This window comes from Misgurnus anguillicaudatus, chromosome 20 (assembly GCF_027580225.2).
Source record: "Misgurnus anguillicaudatus chromosome 20, ASM2758022v2, whole genome shotgun sequence".
NCBI lineage: Eukaryota > Metazoa > Chordata > Actinopteri > Cypriniformes > Cobitidae > Misgurnus > Misgurnus anguillicaudatus.
The window spans coordinates 3113919-3133786 of record NC_073356.2 but is presented as its reverse complement, the minus strand read 5'-3'; the positions used below and the strand labels follow the sequence as shown (position 1 = coordinate 3133786).

Genomic DNA, 19868 nt, shown 5'->3' with positions numbered 1-19868 from the left:
CTATAAAATCTAAAATAAACCTTTTACTTTTTGTCAGAGTGGACAGTATTACATTATTACACCATGGTTTTAAAAGACTCTAACTACTTTACAATCCACCCCTGCTGTGAATTATCTCACGGACACACACACACACACACACACACACACACACACACGATCATAAGAGCATCTGTAAGCTGACTGATCAGAAAAATAGTTAAATAGATAATAGCAGATTTAAGTTTAACCAGATACATGTAAAATATTTGATTTTTGCGTGACTTTAAAGAAACTTTTGACAAAACAAACGTTTATATTAAACAGTAGGCTATAAAATACGCGCTGCCACTTCACTTAAAGTCTAAAATAATACTTTATTTTTGTCAGAGCAGACAATATAAGATTCGTTATAATATACACATATTCACACATGGTTTTAAGAAGCCAATAATAAAAACAAACCCTGAAGATGCTATGAATATGTCTTTAATCGTTTAAAAGTTTCTTAACGAAATATATGAACGTACATCCGACGCGTTCTCTGTCACCGCCGGTGATCGACCTTTAGAAAAGACTCACGGACTTCGTGATGCGAATAAACTTTTATTTAGGTTAAAATAAATTTCCTTTAGTCTAAAGAAAGAAGTATTGACGGCGCCTAAGGTTATGGCATAAGGGAATGGTTAAACTATACACGTATACGGAATATATTAAATATTTGTGATGCTACACTCAAAAGCTCCAATCAGAGACCCGGCTCAAGAATTCCCCAAATCCAAAACAAAACTCCACTTTTCTTCAGAGTGGACCGTATTACATTTTACCATCACGGTTTTAAAAGTCTCTAACTAGTTTACAATCCGCCCCTGCTGTGAATTATCTCACACGCACACAGACCCTCACAAGTCAGCTTCTGAAACATTGTGTCTGATCAGATACTAAAGAAATAGACCAATAGAAAATATCAGATTTAAGTTTAACCAGATACATCTAAAATGTTTGATTCCTTATTGACTTTAAAGAAACTTTTGACAAAACGAACGTTTATATTCAACAGTATTTGCCATAAATATGTGTCCGCACCACCCAAAATCCAAAACAATGCTCTACCCTGTCAGAGCATACATGACAAGACTCGCCGTACAATACACACATATTCACACATGGTTCCAAGCAGACACCAACAAAAACAAACCCCGAAGATGGGATGAAAACGTACTAAAATATCCAAAAGCCCATTAAGGTCAGATACAAGTGCGCATCAGCGCAAGCTCTCCGCCACCGTCGGTGCGCGCACCCACATGCTCCAACCAGAGACCCGGCCCAAGAAACCCCCAAATCCAAAACAAATCTCCACTTTGCAACAGCGGACAGAATCACATCCACCACGTTCATTTCAAAACGACAGACACGAACGCGCACTCGGCCCGCCCTCCACCACCACCGGTGATCGAGCTCCAACACGCCTGAACATAGTGAGCAGGGGTCGTGAAAAGACTCACGGATCTCATGAAGCGGCTAAAATTTTATTTAGTTTAAAATATACAGATTTTCGTCTAAATCAGCACACAGGTCCGCTGAACACCGGACCCCTCTGTGAGATACGCAGTGGGGGCTGAGGGCTGGTGAGTACGGATGGGAAAAGAGAGACCGCGGTCATAAAAAGTGACAGAACCTGGACAGTCTAAAACTATAAACTTATTTTTGACAGCAATAAAACATTCGCTTGACAAAACACACACACACACACACACACACACACACACACACACACACACACAGGAAAAACAACGAGCTGATTGACACATCGTAAAACACCCGTGGTCCGGATACTCGCTGTCTAAAGCCCTTGATATACGATTCTCAAACCTAGACAGATTGTACAGCTTTTGATTGATAGACCCGCCCCCTTGTCAAAGGGGGTCATAAATCAATCAAATTTTGACATATGCAGGGTCGCTAATACTACTAAAGACAAAACAAGAATGGAAAGATGTTTGCTCTTATTGTCCATAGTTCGAAGTGCAGTGGCATAATTTGGTAATTGGTAAGGTACAGTGGCTTTCTTTAGTCACAATATATAGTAATAATTGAGACACTGAGTTATGAAACGGCACTTCGGATTAAAATAAATAAACAGGAAACTGAGGCTAAGGAAGCCTCAGAGCGGGGAATGAAGTGGTTTGTTTTAATCCGAATATGTGTATCAAATACTTTACCATTATGTTTATATGTTTTTTTCTATAATGTTTATATGTTTTTTCTATATGGATATAACCAGTTACTTTACCTTTATGTTTTTATGGTTTTCTATATGAAGTTCAGTTATAGGCATCACATAGTGTACCAGTGTGTGTGTGTGTAGAAAATTACCAGAGGGTAAGAACAAAGGACCTACAGTCCTAGAAAAGTGATGCCATATGTTCTCTATATGATATGAACCATATGTTAAACCCTTGGGAATAGGATAGCGTGCGAGCAAGACTTTAAATGCTCTAGCACAGGGAAAAGTTTTTCAGTGAGTCTTGGGGTTTTTGCAGGACTGCTCGGCTTTTGTTACTCTGGTTAATAAAAGTCTATCTTTTGAAAATGAAACCTACTGCTTGAGTATTTTATTCTTAAAGAACCAAGAAGGGAAAACCACAACAATACTCGTCACACAAACATAATACACATATCCAAAGAAAGCATGAAATGTCTACTTTTAAACAAGCTAATTATTATCAAAAACAAATATTTCCTGTTTATATAATCTGCATTGAAGTAAAGAGAGTACCGTTTTTCCTGGCTGAGCTCATTATCTCTAATACGGTCACGCCCACACGCTGTTGACATGGTAATGAAGAGACGAGCTGTTCAAACCAGCAAAGCGTAATGTTTGACAAGATTTAAAGACTTTAGCGCATGTTTGGTTTATAAACTTTATACACACACGTGAGGAATATCTTCATTTATGTCTGGACATTGAGGAAGAGAAGCGTTTATCTTTAACGTTACCTAAGAAGAAGAACAATGGAAGGCGCAATGGAGGCGGATATATTCCTGAAGAAACTGTAAGTCATTTGTCTTCATTTATATTTGCTATCATGTAATATGTTATGGCTTGTGCAGTTCAGCCTACATAAGCAACCTCAACAGACTGCACGCCTCGGATTGAAAAACGTTCGCATTGTTTACAAACGAGTAACTTAAGCGTGATCACGTAATGGCGGATTTCATTGTTTGCTGTACAGTGTTAGACACAGTTATAAACTTTCGTATCCTTCATGGCAACTTTGAGTAATGCTGCACTGCTGTGTCTTTTAAGTGTGTGCTGTAAGATTCCATGTTTACATGCTTATTTACAAACGAGTACGCGTGATCACGTAATGGCGGATTTCATTGTTACATGCTGTACAGTAGACACTTTCGTATCCTTCATGGCAACTTTGAGTAATGCTGCACTGGGGGGGTCTGCTGTAATATGATATTGTTTACATGCAACGCATTCCATACATTGCGTTTTACACGAGACACCGTTTTATTATGAGCTCCGCGTTGTTTACACGGAGACTCGCCTTTTTTTTTAAATTATAAATTTACCTTGGCCAGTCTACCTAGGTGTGTGAAAGACACTAATCACGTGACCAAATGGTGGCGTAGCGGTAGTGCGTTGGGCCGCCATGTGGTAGACCCGGGTTCGAAACCCCCTAGGCCAAGTTTTTTTTATACAGTATATTGAGTTTAGGCGACCACCGTTACAAGTGCTATCATTTACGCATCAGTTATGTATGTAAGGGTATTTCTGTGGACAATTTATGCTAACAGCTGTTCATAACTCTCTTACAGGTCTGCATCCCTCTCATCAGTAAACTATGAAGTGGAAAAACATATTCACACTCTTTGGACATAAAGTTGTATGGTAACATGAGCCACATGAAGTTTACAGCTCTGTTGTTTATCAGTTTCTTATACAAGTTAAGTTTTTGAATAGGGTCCTACTGACCTTCATTTCTATTTTGATTATATTGTTAACTTCTTAATAAACCTCAAACAAACATGTTCATTTGTCCTCACATTCTTTACTGTAGTTCCCTCCTCCCTCATTATGCAGCTCATTATGCGAGCCTTTGTTTGCTAGCTGTCAATCAATCCTTCTCGCATACGGCCCCTCTAAACAAAAAGTGTCTTACAATTTCTAAATCAATATACTGGTTTATGTGAATGAGTAGGCAGGATGATTTTCACATCATTTTAAAGAAAAAACTCTAGACTACTAGATTCTGTTTAGGAAAGTCTTGTTACAATATGTTTAGTATGGGTTTTGTGGACTTATATCAGTGACTTAAAATTTTAGCTTTTTAAAAAACCACGCATAAACATTTTTCTCTCAAAAATACAAACATGTACATACATGTAGCTCATATAATATTTTAGCCCAGTTTGTGCTGAACACAGTGGTATGAGACACTTGCCATTATTATGTTTTAAAGCAACTGAAAAAAGACCAAATGTAAGAGCATGTCAGAACCTCTGACAGTGTCCCAAAATGGTCGGACCCCAGAGGGTTAACTGTTGATTCTGGTTATACATGCGAGACAGAAAGACTAATGGGTTATGATCCGTAAACACAGTAATGGGTAAAGAAGATGAACCAACATAAACTTCAAAATATTGCAATGCAAGTAATAATGCCAAAGCTTCTTTTTCTATGGTAGAATAATTGAATTGAGGTTTATTGAACTTACGGGAAAAATAACACACAGGATGGTCAATGCTCTGCTCATCCTCCTGAAGGAGAACAGCGCCTACACCCACAGCACTTGCATCCACTTCTAATTTGAAAGGTAATGCAAAATTGGGTGCAGAAAGAACAGGTGCATGACACAACAAACACTTAACTGTTTCAAATGCGTTCTGACATTCATTTGACCAGACAAAGGGTTGTGACGGACTTAACAAATTAGTAAGTGGATAAGCAACAGTGGAAAAGTTTTTACAAAAGCTACGGTAGTAGCCGGCCATGCCCAGAAACCTACGCAGCTCACGCCACGTGGCCGGAGCGGGGAACTGAGCAATGGCTGTGACCTTCGCTTCGATAGGTCGCACTTGACCATGACCCACCTCTTTGCCGAGGTATGTCACAGTAGCTTGTCCAAACTCACACTTCTCTAAATTTAGGGTTAATGAGGCTTTTGTAAGGCGCTCAAACACAGTTCTCAGAAGAGATACATGTTCCGACCACTCTGATGAATAAATCACTAAATCGTCCAAGTATGCATTACAATTCGGAAAACCTGCCAACACTAAATAAACAAGACTCTGAAAGGTTGCAGGTGCGTTCCGGAGACCGAAAGCCATGATGTTATATTGTAGGAAATTATCAGGGGTCACGAAAGCGGAGATATTGGATGCACGTGGGGTAAGAGGAACTTGCCAGTATCCTTTTAATAAATCCAATTTGCTCACAAAGCGAGCAGAACCTAAATTATCTATACAATCCTCCATGCGAGGCAGTGGGTAACAGTCAGGCACTGTAACAGCATTTACCTTTCGGTAATCAGTACAGAACCTAAATGTTCCATCAGGTTTAGGTACTAACAAGCACGGGGAACTCCAAGCACTGCAGCTCGGTTTAGCAAGACCATTTTCTAGTAAGTACTCCACTTCTTTCTTCATGACCGATCTTTTTGTTATATTTACTCTGTAAGGGTGTTGTTTAATGGGAATTGCATTTTCAACATTAATGTCATGCTGTAACACTGTTGTTTGTGTTGGTATGTCACCAAAGAGAGATGGAAAAGCTCAAATTAATTCTACAATGTCCTGTTTTTGTACTTCTGTTAGATGCATGAGATGTGACGGCAAATCTTTCAATATTACAGAGTTTGATAAACGTGCGCATTGATGAGGAGCGTTGCGCAGCACAATGCCATCATCATCAGCTCCATCCGCAGTTGCAGAGGATTCTACAGGGGAGACTACGGCTACTGCAGAAACAACAGGCTTTGTCATGTTTTCTGTAACCGAGTCCTGTGCATTTCTTTCATGATATGCCTTTAACATATTAACATGACACAAACGAGATTGGCGTTTTCAATCAGGAGTGCATATAACATAATTAGTGTCACTGATATTTCTTAATACTTCGTAGGGACCAGTAAAGCGTGCTGACAAAGCTGAACCGGGGACAGGTAATAAAACCAGAACTTTGTCACCAGGTTTAAATGAGCGAAGCGCAGCTTTCTCATCAAAGAGACATTTCATCCCTTTCTGTGCAGTAGTGAGAGACTTCTTAGCAAGAGAACAGGCAGTATGTAGTCGTTCTCGGAATTTACAATTATAGTCCAAAATGTTAGTTTTAGGACTTGTCTCAATTGCCATTATATTTTCTTTTAGGACTTTTAACGGCCCCCTAACCGTATGGCCAAAGACGAGCTCCGCTGGGCTGAAACCGAGACTTTCTTGTACGGTTTCACAAACGGCAAACAATACTAAGGGAATTCCCTCGTCCCAATCTTTTGCTGAATCGAAACAATATTTTCTCAGCATCGACTATAGGGTTTGGTGAAACTGTTGTGAGAAATGCCAAGAGATTTCAGCACTTGGGAAAACCACTTTGACAGAAAGTTAGTACCTTGGTCGGTTTGTACAATTTTCGGTAAGCCAAACGTAGAAAAGAATTTTATTAAAGCTTTTATTACAACAGGGGCGGTAATTTTGCGCAGGGGAATTGCCTCGGGGAAATGGGTAGAGACACACATCATTGTCAGCAAAAATTGGTTTCCCGAATTCGTTTTAGGGCGCACTCACACTATCCAAACCAAACAGCGCTCGGGCGCGTTTGACCCCCAAAGCCTGGTTTGTTTGGCTAGTGTGATCGCTCTGTTCCGCGCCCGGGCGCGGATTGGTTAATCGCGCCGCGGCCGGGTTGCAGAGGTGGGCCGGAGCGCGGTTCACTTGGGCTCAGGCGCGGAAGGCTGTGGTGTGAGCGCAATCGCGCCTGAGTGCGATTCAAAAGGTGAAGACGTCACTTGCGCGACCACTCACCTTCATCTGCCTCCGTAAAAACCTTTTCATGCAAGCAGCGGGGTTACGTGAATGTCCGAGCTGCACACGTGACAGATCAACTAAGCAATATGATGACATGTGAGAGGACTGTCTGTAATCGCGCACCAAATGACTCCGAATGAAAATCACAGACTTATCATTACGGTGGGTTCCAGTGTTAAGAGAGAGCTTTACTTCCTGCTTTTTTCAAAACAATCACATCTTAATGACAAAAGCGCGCCCGGACTCGGATCGATAAAAAGTACAGTGTGAGTGCGTGCACCTGAGGGAGTAGGGAGGGGTGACAATCGCGCTGGGGCATGGTTTGGTTTGGTTTGGATAGTGTGAGTGCGCCCTTAGGCAGCGGCCCCACACAATCGACAATGACGTGTTCGAAGGGTTCCCCAATAGCAGGAATGGGCGAGTGGAATCACCTGATTTGGCTGCCCCACATACTGACTTCCGACTTCAAACCAGGCCAAAAGAAATGTCTAAGAATTCTGTTATATGTTTTAGTGATACCAAGATGTCCTGACAACTCGTGGTCATGAGCTAAACTCAACACCTGTTGTCGGTAAGGAGTAGGTACTACAATCTGGCATACAACATCCCACTCTTTATCTGAGGCTGTAATCGGCCACCATTTACGCATCAGCAGCTCATTTTCCACAAAATACTCAGCATTTCGTTCTTTAATGGTAGATTTCCCTAAAGACTTAACAGCATCAAAACACTTGGCGAGAGACTGATCCTCTTTCTGTAGTGTAATTATTTGTTCTCGGGTCACCGGCAATTTCAACTCATTAGTTTTAACATCTGAACAAAGCGACTTTGCTCTCTGCTGCTTCTCTTCACTAACAGCTGTCACAGGCACCTCCGGTGCGAAAATCGGGGCGATGAATGAATCAACCAGGTTGACAACATCGCCCGCTTTCCGCGACTGAGCGCGCGTTAGCACACAAGCCGGGAAAACGTCAGGGTATGTCTTAAACAAATCATCCTCACAAAACACATTAGGTTTATCCAAAACCTCCAACACTGGCATTACTTTGCCCCCTGCCAGGTCATTACCTAGGATGAAGGTAACGCCTTTAACTGGAAGTGAATGCCGTACACCGACCCTCACAAACCCAGTAACCAGCTCACTTTCAATATGTACACGATGTAATGGTACATTAATTATTTCCATTTCTAGTCCCTGTACAAGCACACTGGAACCGCACGACAACGGCAACACGTCGGCAACAATAAACGACTGTGCAGCACCAGTATCTCTTAGCATCTGTATTTGTTTTTGAGCCTCAGGTTTGCCAGTCAACGAAATTAACCCCTTCAACAAGAAAATGCAATGCAGTCAGAAATTACATGTCCCTGCTTGTGACAATAAAAACATTCCCTTACCTCTTTAGGGTAAGCGGGGAGATCGTTTTTGGAGTTGGGGACTGTAACTGGGGCGACGAGGTCTTTTCAGATTGTGCAGAGGAAAACACATTTTTGTGAGTCAACACAAACTCATCCGCCAGCACTGCGGCTTGAGAGAGGGAGGTTTCCTTCTGTTCATTCAGGTAAACCACCACTCGCTCCAGCAGACAATTTTTAAATTCCTCCAACAAAATTAATTCCCGCAGAGAATTGAAATCGCCCTAACTTATCTACCCTACCTACCCAAACACAAAACGTACAGAGGGTGGCACACGCTCCTAAACTAGTGTCTCTAATACAGTGACTGTAACCTACGTGTTGCACAATGTATGTCACGTGACGTACTTACCTGTCCGCTCTCCCGTGTGATTTTAAAAGGTGCACTCAACCCTCCATTTATTTTAAGTACACTCTCAATGTTATTATACAACACTTTAATCATTTTAATAAACCCTGGGTTGAATCCAAATTCTTCTAGAGTCCGCCAAAGGTACTCATGCTCAACCCGGTCAAAAGCTTTTTCTTGGTCTAAAGAAATAAGACCGACTTTCAGACCCAAAGAACCAGAAATGTCAAAAACATCCCTAATTAAATGAATGTTGTCAAAAATCGATCTCATGGGTACACAGTACTGCCCAAAAGGCCTTATAAAACTCTACAGGAATACCGTCTATCCCTGGAGCTTTACCACACTCCATAGTTTTTAGGGCATTATATAGTTCGCTAACCGTGAGCGATTCCTCCAAATCAGCATTAGTTCCATCTGGAACTTTAGGTAGACCTTCATAAAAGAGACTGGCTATGTCTTGCACATCCTCATGTTCACTTGTGTACAACTCTGAATAAAACTCCACTGCCATTTTCCTTATTTCCTTAGCCTCTGTAACCTCTCTACCAGAGTCAGATATTAAAGAATGAATATTTCTATTCAGACCATTCTTTTTTTCTAGCCCAAAAAAGAATTTGGTAGGACCATCCATCTGTGCTACGCTTTGAAAGCGTGAGCGTACCAGCGCGCCCTGTGCCTTTACACCCAAAAGATCATCCAATTTTTTCCTTTTATCATTAAGAACTTTCAAACATTCCTGGTTACTAGTGAGTTCCACTGAATTTTGTAACTCTGTTATTTCTCTTTCCAGGTCTTCTAATACTTGAGAAGTGTCCCTTGAAACATTGAGAGTATACCTACGGCACAGTTGCTGTATTTCAACCTTTCCGCAATCCCACCATTGTTGCAATGACCCATACAATGATTTCTTATTTTTAAAATTATTCCAAAAATAAATAAACACCTCTCGAAAAACAATATCTTGCAATAGAACAGTATTTAAATGCCAATATGCACTTCTTGGCTTTACATTAGCGATAAAAACATTGCAGCTTATTAAACTATGGTCTGAAAAACCTACAGGGGAAATTACACAATTCTTAATAACATTAAAATGATGCTTAAAACAGTACCATCGGTCTAATCTAGCCATCGTCACAAAATAATCTCTTACTTGTGCCCAAGTATATTGTCTCTGTGTTTTGTTTAACACCCTCCAAACATCATATAATTCAAGTTCTACTATAATTTGTCTTAAAACACGTTGTGATGCCAAATGTGGTTCTCTGTGATTCCTATCAACATTGTCATTCTCTGTGCAATTAAAATCACCACCTATAAATAAATATTCCTCAGGATTACAATTTTCTGTAACATTCTTAACTTTATTTAAAAACAAAACTCTTTCATATCCCACCACTGGGGCATACAGATTTAAAAATATAACAGTAAAACTGTCAAAAGTTGCTCATAATTTTAACAGCTGTCCTTCAATCACATGCTCTATTTCACAAGAGACAGGGGTAATAGTTTTTTTTTAATAAAATAGCTACACCTCCACTATTATTTCTCTTATGACTCAAAATCACTTCTCCTTCCCATTCCATCATCCATTCACTTTTGTTCTGTACATCGCTATGTGTTTCTTGAATAAACATGATGTTTTTTTGCTTTACTACACTGTAAAATGTAATAGCTGAGCTTACAAAAAAAATTAAGTAAACTTAACTTATTTAATTAAGTTTGTTAACCTTACTTAGTTTAACTAAGTAATCCCAACTTTTTTCTATGCAAACTCAAGTCAACTTGATTAAACTTAACAGATTAATTTATCTCAACTTAAAATTTCAAGTATTTTCAAAAAGGATGACTGCACAGTAGGTGGCAGTAATGCTCCCAAGGAGTAAGTGGTGGCTTAACTGAGTGGTTAACTAAAGAAGACTACAACAGCACATGGTCGGAAAAGAGCATGAGGTAAGTTTGTGCTTATATATCATTTTTATTTTTTAATTGCTACGTTTTTATCGCAATATTACAATCACAGTTTGTAAACAGTAATATTTTGTCGGTAATAATAAAACTGATGCATGCTATTTGATCACAATTAGCAATCCAACAACTGCTTATTATGTATGTTTAAAGATAAACATTTTCGTTCAACAGACATAAGTAACTAATATGCAGAGGTAGATTGAGTAAAAATGTAATTATATAAAAAGTTAGTTAAAGTTAAGCCTTATAGTAATAAGTGCTTGAGTAAAAGTAAAAGTATGCAATGGAAAAACTGCTAAAGTAGTGAGTTTATAATTCGTGTTGGTGTGGTTTATAATAATAAACTACATGAAAATGCTTAGAACTGCTTATAAAAGGTAAAATAGCACATTTAAAGTAGGTGCTTTCAAAATTGTTACTCAAGTCAATGTAATGCAGTAAGCATGTTTCTACCCACCTCTGGAGAAAAACATTAATAATTTCATACCTTAAAATGCCAAGTTATGTTAAATAAGAGATGTGCTGTATAAAAAGTTTTAAGTTTATATAGTGAATGCTAAAAATGTTGTTTTTACAATTGCTTTTTAGTATCTATCAATCAATATACTATGTTAATTGTATATTATTATTATTTAGCAGGAGCTTGTTTCTTTGAAGAGAGCGCATACCCTTCATGGAAAGTCAGGTAATTAACACACATTTTATTTAGGGCATGTAAAAACTTTTGAAACCTTGATATGTTGTTTCTTTTGTTATCCTTCTTTCATATAGTAACGTTACTGTGGAGTACAACCAAGTCGCAAGCAAAAACCTCAAGCAAGAATTGTTCTCATCCCTTGCTAAACATTGTTTTTGAAGATTTTGAATGAAAGAAAAGTTTAAAAGCTCTCTTGAGTATCTAATAGTAAGTATTTTTGTTTGTTTGTTTTAAATAGTTTAAGTCCATATGCTAACTTTTAAGTAATCTGTTCTCACTGTTGATCTCAATGTTTTATGTATTATTCGCAGAACATCACTGATGTCACTGCTCGGTGGACGGTAGTTCTCCGTGGTCTTGCTATCCTTCTTGCGGAAGACACTACAGACTTCCTGAAAACAAACATGGTTAGTATTCTTCTCGTTTAATCAATATGAGATGTCCTAATTTTTGTGTTAGCATTTAATTAGCATTATTAAAGAAATAATGTGTAAATAGAAGATAATTAAAGGCACCAAGGCACATCCTTTTGTCCCACAATTCTATTCGTGAGCATGCTCAGGATTGGTCGAGCCTGGTTGAGTTCGATAAAATAAAATGGTGGGCAAGAAAGCAACTGAGCACACATTTAGTGTAAATAAAGTAATATTTTCACTTTTGGTTGCATTTCTAGCGAGAAATGTGTATTGTAGTTTTGAACTCTTTCCCCGCCATTGAGTTATTCCGTCAATTAAGAGAATCAATAACTTCTGATCAATGCTGTGAATAAATGAAAACATAATTTATTTGCCAGGTAAAGGTTTTATGCCAATTACATAACCAATTCAAAAATTATAAAGAAAGCAAAACATCAAATATTCAAAGATCACTCTGAGATGTATACCTGACAGTAGCGAAATACATCAACATGACACTATGGGTTTTGGTTTATCGCATTATGAGTGAACAAAGCTTAATACAGGTGTTAAGAGTGTGTAAACCGTTTTGAGCTGTCCACTTTCGACTACATTCAGATGTATTCAAAACAGATTAGAACCGCTTAAACACGCTGTAACCCGTATGCTGGAAATAATTTTGACAGGTACAGTTTAATAATACACTAAATTAAATCAAATGTCTTTTAATAACATATGATGTTATAGTTACAAATGATTAAACTAAATAGTGTGTTTGTGACATTTGAACGTCTTGTCTTAAATCTGAAAATAAACAGGTTTTCCTGTATTTGTTAAAAATAAGCTAATAAAATAGTTCAAACAAATGTTTAATGTTGCTTACCTTATGAGTAAAATAGCCACATAATAAGTGGGATAATGCACAGACAGCAGGTTGTTATCATGAAATAAGCCCCTTCAGTTTGATACAAGACCCTCTGCTTGACACAGAGTCCTAATCACACTGTTGGGGATTATTTCTGCAAAAACAACCTGCTGCCTATACAATATACCTTACCTATAGAAGAGTTTTCTAACAAGATATTATTAATTAAATATGTTCCAAGGATGTTTTTGCACCACCAGGAAAGAAGCTTCTGCTGAAAGGTCCAAAATATTATTGGCAATTCCAACTGAAGCACTGTTACAAATTTAAGTGTCACTTCAAAAACTAGTAACATCACCTTGAACAGTTTAAATTTTTAAATGACACATCCACTTTGCATTTGTATTATGAGAATGTATATTAATATTGCGTTTCTATCTTATTAGGACTGTGATGGTGACACACCTCAACTATCAATAGGAATTCTCAGTCTGGTGCCGGAGGACAGACGCATTTCTCCACATGGTTTACTGCAATTATTTGGTAGGGTGTCACAGCCATGGATAGACTTGAGAAATCACATGCCATGTGTTTAGTTTTTGGACTGATCGTTGTTTTAAATATGGAGTACCTCTTCACAGCTTATTTTGAGTTGATTCACAGGGTTTTTCTTTCCCTGGGGCACAAATCACTAAAGTCAAAACTGCCATCGCTACAAAACATACTAATATGAAGTAGTGTGTTTTGTGTGAAACAAGTCCGTGTTAATGTAGATCTGTTGCATTTTGGGGTTTTTATTTTTCGTCAACCTGGATACAAGTTCCAGAAAAACTCAACTTTAATTGCTGCAAAACTTTGATGTTTTAGTTAAGCTGTATTTTGCATGTTTCTGATGGCAGAAACAAGATTGTTACTGTAGGTCTGTTGATGCAATTTGTTATTTTTTTTTATCAGTCACATGCCAACCTGGATACAAAACCAAAACTGCAGTCACAAAAAAAAACTAGTTTTGAATTTGTTTGTCAAGGTGTGTTCATTGTGTTTGTAATAACAGAAACAAGACTGTCTTAAGTCTATTGTTGCATTTTGGGTATCCAGATTGATGGGTGACTGAACACAAACCCCTTTCTTGTGTGTGTGTGTGTGTGTGCGTGTGTGTGTGTGTGTGTGTGTGTGTGTGTGTGTGTGTGTGTGTGTGTGTGTGTGTGTGTGTGTGTGTGTGTGTGTGTGTGTGTGTGTGTGTGTGTGTGTGTGCGTGTGTGTGCATGTGTGCGTGTGTGCGTGCGTGCAACAAAAATGTTTTACTTTGTACACTGTTAACATGTTTAAAATAAATGTTTTAACCTTATTTTGTTGCTTTTTGACTTTACTCATTTTTGTTAGTTCAGCTTACTTACAAATGTAAGGCAATCAGTTTCCTTATATTTACAAGTAAAGTGAACAATAAAAAGAAGTTATCTCAACTAATGATTTTAAGTAAAGAGTACTTAACTTTACTTGATTAATAAGTTAAGTCTACTTGTACTGTTAAGTTTTGACAACTTAAAATCAATACTCTACCTTACTTGATGAATAAGTTTAGGCTACAAATAATATAAAGTTTTGCCAACTTAAAAGCAATACACTAACTTACTTAAAATTATGAGGCAATCAGTTTCCTCACTTTTTTAAGTAAACTCAACTTATTACATTTTACAGTGTAGTTCAAAGAGCTTAGCTCTTTTCTATAATCTCTTGCACCATTTATATTCAAACTGCCCAGCTTTAAGTTACTCATAAATAAATGAATAAAAGAAAAGACTGAGCAGAACAAACACAACCAGCAAACAAAAAACAAAAGAAAATTAAAACACCTTTTCTTCATCATTTAACATGCTTGATCTCAACTTTTGAACAATTTTCTTTAGCCTATATACTTCTTGCTCTGTAAAACCCCCTGGACCTGATTCCTTCATTAACATTCTTGAGGACTGTATAAAGAGCTCACAATCAGGGAAAAAAATTTCAACTTTAATACCTTTCATTCACTTGGTGTTTTGTAAAAAGGTCTTAATCTTTTCAACTGTATAAGCACTTCTCCCATATCTTTTTTGGGAAACAGAATGAACTGAACTCACTGATTCAGCCTCACTTTCTGCTACTGAATCGTCAGAAATACTCTGATCTGATACACATGCATCATTCAGTTGTTCTCCTTTGAACCTGTCCCTTTCTCACTTTTTTACTCCGTCCCTTTACACAAGTTTTTCTCTTCAAAGTTGGCGTTTTAAAAAGACTGTCATCGTCTGTCATTTCAACATTTTCAACTTCCATATCAAGTCCAACCGCACCTTTATTTGAACTTGTCTCAGTTTCTACCCTTTTTTCTCCACCATTTTTATTTACACTCTTTTTCTGACTGGTCCCTTTTTCGCTTTGATTATCATCTGTGCTATTTTTAGCTTCAGTCAAATCCGTGTCTTTTTGTTGTTGATTTTCATCTCTCTTTTCATTTTGTCCCCCATCAGCAGTATTTTGCAGTGTTTCATGCTCTCTATCATTATCTGGACACACGCGAGCGAGATGTCCTTCCTGTCCACATCTGAAACGTTTCATTGTTTCAGATGTGACATAAATAACATAGTCAAAATTGTCAATTCTAAACTTCAGTGCTAAATTTAGCGGCTCGTTTTCATTGTTTAGAATCATGTACACTTGCCTTCGAAAAGAAACAACATGCTTAAGCTGTTCCGTTTTACACCCCATAGCGATCTTCTTAATCTGCGAGACCAGTTTTCCATGTCTAGCCAACTCTCTTTCAATTGTTTCATCTTTAACGAACGGCGGCACATTTGACAACATAATTCGTTTTGCTGGCTGTACCAAAGGCAATACCGCTGTGTAAGCCTTATTTATCACAACTCCATTTGCCACAATCTCATTGACTTTATTCACATCATCCAGGAACAGCACAACTGCACTATTCATCCTGGATGTTGACAAAATACTCTTATAACCAACAACTTGCGCGACAGCTATACTACCCAGATAGCACAGGTACGTCTGCAAGATGTCTGGTAAAGATCTGGAGATCTGGAATACATCTGGTGTGTAAAAACATCTTATAAAGGTCTTAGAAAGAGCTGCTTTACATACATTCTAAATCAAAAATGTCTTGCAGACGTCTTCAATATGTCTATATGTCATCTTTTAGGAAACGTCTCAGAGACGTATTGCAGATGAGCAAACAATCTAAATAATACGTCTTGCAGATGTAAACGAAGGAAATAGAAAACTCACTCAGCAGCTCCACAAACTCGCGTCTAACACGCTCCTCACTCACTCCGCACATGCGTGAGAGAGAGAGAGAGAGAGAGAGAGAGAGAGAGAGAGAGAGAGAGAGAGAGAGAGAGAGAGAGAGAGGGAGGGAGATTGAAAGACACCGGGTACACAGATTAGGGAAGCTAGAATACAATAAACGTGTAAAGGATAAAAGTATTATGGCACTCATCCCATGATATGCTCATTTAAACTAGGTATATAGTTTAATAACATAATGTATGTTACCAGCAATACATCAATTACAACCTTACTATAGTGATTGTATTTAGCTGCTGAATCATATTATGTTTGCTTCAAAAGTGCATAACTCACCTGTAAAAATCATGAAATAATTCCATAACTGTTTCTTGGTTATAAAAAAGCTTTTTATTTTATTAACTTTTTGTTATTGCACTTTAATTGTAAAGATGTTCCTACAATAAAAAACAACTAGTTTGAAATTTATATTTCTTTGTCCTTTTTGAACTATACTAGAAACCTCTCCCTGTACTTTTTACTCTGAGTAAAATAAAATGACTTACTTTTTACTTTTACATGAGTATTTTTAGACCAGTAACTTTACTTTTACTTAAGTAAAATATTATTAAAGTAACTTTACTTTTACTTAAGTGGAATATTTTATTACTCTTGCCTCTGCATTCATGTGTATTAAAATTACATTTGCGTCCGTTCATAGAGAAAGAGAAACGTTCTATCTGTACACATTTCTTTGCAAGTACAATTTTGCCTGTAGCCTATTATTGGTGTCCCCTTCAAAAAAATTTCTTGAAAAATTTTATGTTTATTGTCCCCCCCAACATTTAGATGAAATTTTCGCCCCTGACGTTATTATTACTACTAAGCAACAATTACACCAAAATACAACATACATTCACAAAAGATGTTACTTTTATTCATTTGCTGTAATCCACATCACTAAAATTCATACGATTGCGAGGAACAGATCCAAATTCAGCCCTCGCGCATTCGTCATAGCCAGGCTAATATACATTTGAATTCAAATTCAAATATCATTTTAACTATTTTGGTGTTATCAGAATACATAACACTTTAAAATCAACAGAAATATTCCCTCTAAACTGAAGAGGGCCGTTGCTGCTATTTTGTTAACTTCACTTCACTTTTGTTACTTTACTTCACTGCAAAAATGATTGACAAAATACAGCAACTTAATAATTATTTTTAATGTTTAATGTACTCAGTTTTATTTATTAATGTACCAGATGCAGTTACTCAGATTTACTACATTTTTAGAGTGCATCCTCTATCTTTTGCATCTGTAGATTTCTTCTAAATTCACCAATATAGATTTCTAAATTTCAGGGGGAAAAACTCTTGATGTAAGTCGAGATGTTTGCCCCAACATTAAATTACACATTAAATTAATTACAAATTTGTTAAAATGCTAAAAACAAAGTTGTGACTGCTGAGTTAGCGCTACATGCCAATAAATGATATATGCTAGCATTTAGCTGAAGTTCAATTAGTTAACTATTAGTTGTTACCAGGGTTTAAATTGGGCCGGGGCCGTCCGGGGCTAAGCTCCGCCACATAGGCTGAAGGTCGCGCTCTGCTCTTGCCAGTGTACCCGCTGCGCTTGTGCGTGTGTACTCGCTGCGCTGGTGCGCGTGCACTGACGCGAAGGGAATAATGCATTTTCATTCATTATGGGGCATACTCACTGTTACGGCCGTTAAGAGTCATATAATACGGCCGACTTTTATTTTGAAATGTTTTTCTCCCCATTCTTGATGTCTCACTTCTATCTCATTCTTAGGTCTGTGATTGGCTATCCATCATGTCAATCATCATCATCACTTCACCGTTACAGCCAATCAATGCTCACCTGTCCTTTATAAAAACCCGGAAGTCGCGTAAGGACAACAGCGCACGCTCTGAGTTCACCCTTCACGCTATCTCTTGTTTATCTCGCTTAGTGATTGTCTGAGTAAATGTTCTGATCGTAAAAGTAATGAAGTGTTTCTACCTGTGTAAAGAGTGATTCGACTGGTTCTTTCTGGGCACGGAGAGAAGGGAAAAAGGTTACATTGTCACGTGACATACATTTTCCATCACCTAGTTTATTTCTGTTAAAAAACACCAGGTAAGAAGCGGATGCTACTTTTGTATTTATGTTTGGCAGTTAGTGTAGATTAACATTCGATTTTTATTTCTGGTTTATTTTGTTAGATAAGATTTATTAAGAGTATAAGTTAGAGTGTGTTATATTTTTGATTGTTTCATTGCTTTGGCTCCGCTCTCGTTTCTCTCTCTCCAGTGTTCTATTATTTTTGTTTATTTGTCAAATGTTGTAAATGTCAAATTTTCACACCATTGTATGGTGTTTATTACTTTTTCAAGAATGTATACATCTTATATTCCACTAAAAGACAACGAAATCATAATATCTGACTCTGTCTATTTCATTCCATCACACAATTCCAACAATACTTTGAACCTGGTTATTACATCTGTTTTCAATCTGTTAATAATACTTTAATCTAATATGTTATTCCCTCTCATACCCTGTTAAAATCATACGGGACGTAACATAATTGGGGGCTCGTCCATACGTATTGTCAAAGGTAATTAATTTTGATCTTGTCAATTAGTTACTATTAATTGTGAATCTGTGTGATGGTAATGACAGAATTTTTGGTATGAGGTTTGTTACAGATTTGTGTATTACTCAGCTTAGTCATGGCATTCAATTTGCAAAATTTCATTGCTAATCCTTCTTTGGACATAATTAAAAAGTGTAGAAAAGATGAATTGTTGTCAATAGCTACCCACTTCCAAATTCCTATCCCAAAACAATCTTTGAAGAAGCAAATTAAAGCTGAAGTAATAAACCGGCTTATTGATTTGAAAATGTTACCTGTTGGGGACAAAGAGACTGATCTTTATGATAAGGCTAAGGACGTGACCGAAATGGGGAAAGACGGGGTAGAGATGGCCACGACTGAGGCGGAGGCTGATGTCGGTGTTGTTTTGCCTCCCTTTGAGCCCTTTTCACCTGGTACTCCTAGCCCAAGAGCAGAGACACAGACTAAAGTACGGATTGCACGGCTTCGTATGGAAATGGAGGATCGAGCACAAGCTCGCCGTGCTGAGATAGATCTACGTCTAGAAGTCCGCAGGTTAGAAATTGAAGCTGAAAAAGAAGTTCAGCTACGCAAGCTGGAGATCGAAGCAGCTTCTGTTGCTCCGAGACCCACTGTGTATCAAGACTTCACATCAGCTAATACCAATGCTTCTAATTCGAGTCCAAACACATTTGATGTTGGAAAGCATATTGCTTTAGTGCCTAATTTTAGGGAATCAGAGGTGGATAGCTATTTTAACGCTTTCGAAAGGATAGCCACATCATTGGGGTGGCCGAAAGATGTTTGGTCAATATTGCTTCAATGTAAATTGTCTGGCAAAGCATTGGAGGTATATGCCTCTTTATCTTTGGAAGATGGTCTTAAGTATGATGTAGTGAAGACAGCCATTCTTAGATCATATGAATTAGTGCCAGAAGCTTACAGACAACAGTTTCGTAATCGCAAGAAGAATGCTACACAAACGTTTGTAGAATTTGCACGAGAAAAAGCAGTTCTCTTTGACCGGTGGTGTGTTTCTAGTAAAGCTGATGACTTTAATTCTCTTAGAGAACTTTTGCTCCTTGAAGACTTTAAACAGTGCCTTCCTGAACGGATAGTGCTATATTTAAATGAGCAGAAGGTGGCAACACTTTCAGAGGCTTCTGTGCTGGCAGATGAGTTTGTGCTTACGCACAAAAATGTCTTTCATGTGACTAATACTGAAAAGAGTTCCATACTGAAATCTCCAGTA

At 37.9% G+C, this 19868-nt stretch overlaps 2 long non-coding RNA genes across 2 annotated transcripts; both read left to right on the top strand.

The window, feature by feature from the left end:
- Nucleotides 1-2899: 2899 nt before the first annotated feature.
- On the top strand, nucleotides 2900-4023 carry LOC129455997 (uncharacterized). Its single transcript, XR_012359515.1, has 2 exons — nucleotides 2900-3035; nucleotides 3811-4023. It is a non-coding gene; the product is annotated as an uncharacterized lncRNA (long non-coding RNA).
- Nucleotides 4024-11383: 7360 nt separating this feature from the next.
- On the top strand, nucleotides 11384-14409 carry LOC129441434 (uncharacterized). Its single transcript, XR_012359605.1, has 4 exons — nucleotides 11384-11438; nucleotides 11525-11657; nucleotides 11762-11857; nucleotides 13157-14409. It is a non-coding gene; the product is annotated as an uncharacterized lncRNA (long non-coding RNA).
- Nucleotides 14410-19868: the final 5459 nt, after the last annotated feature.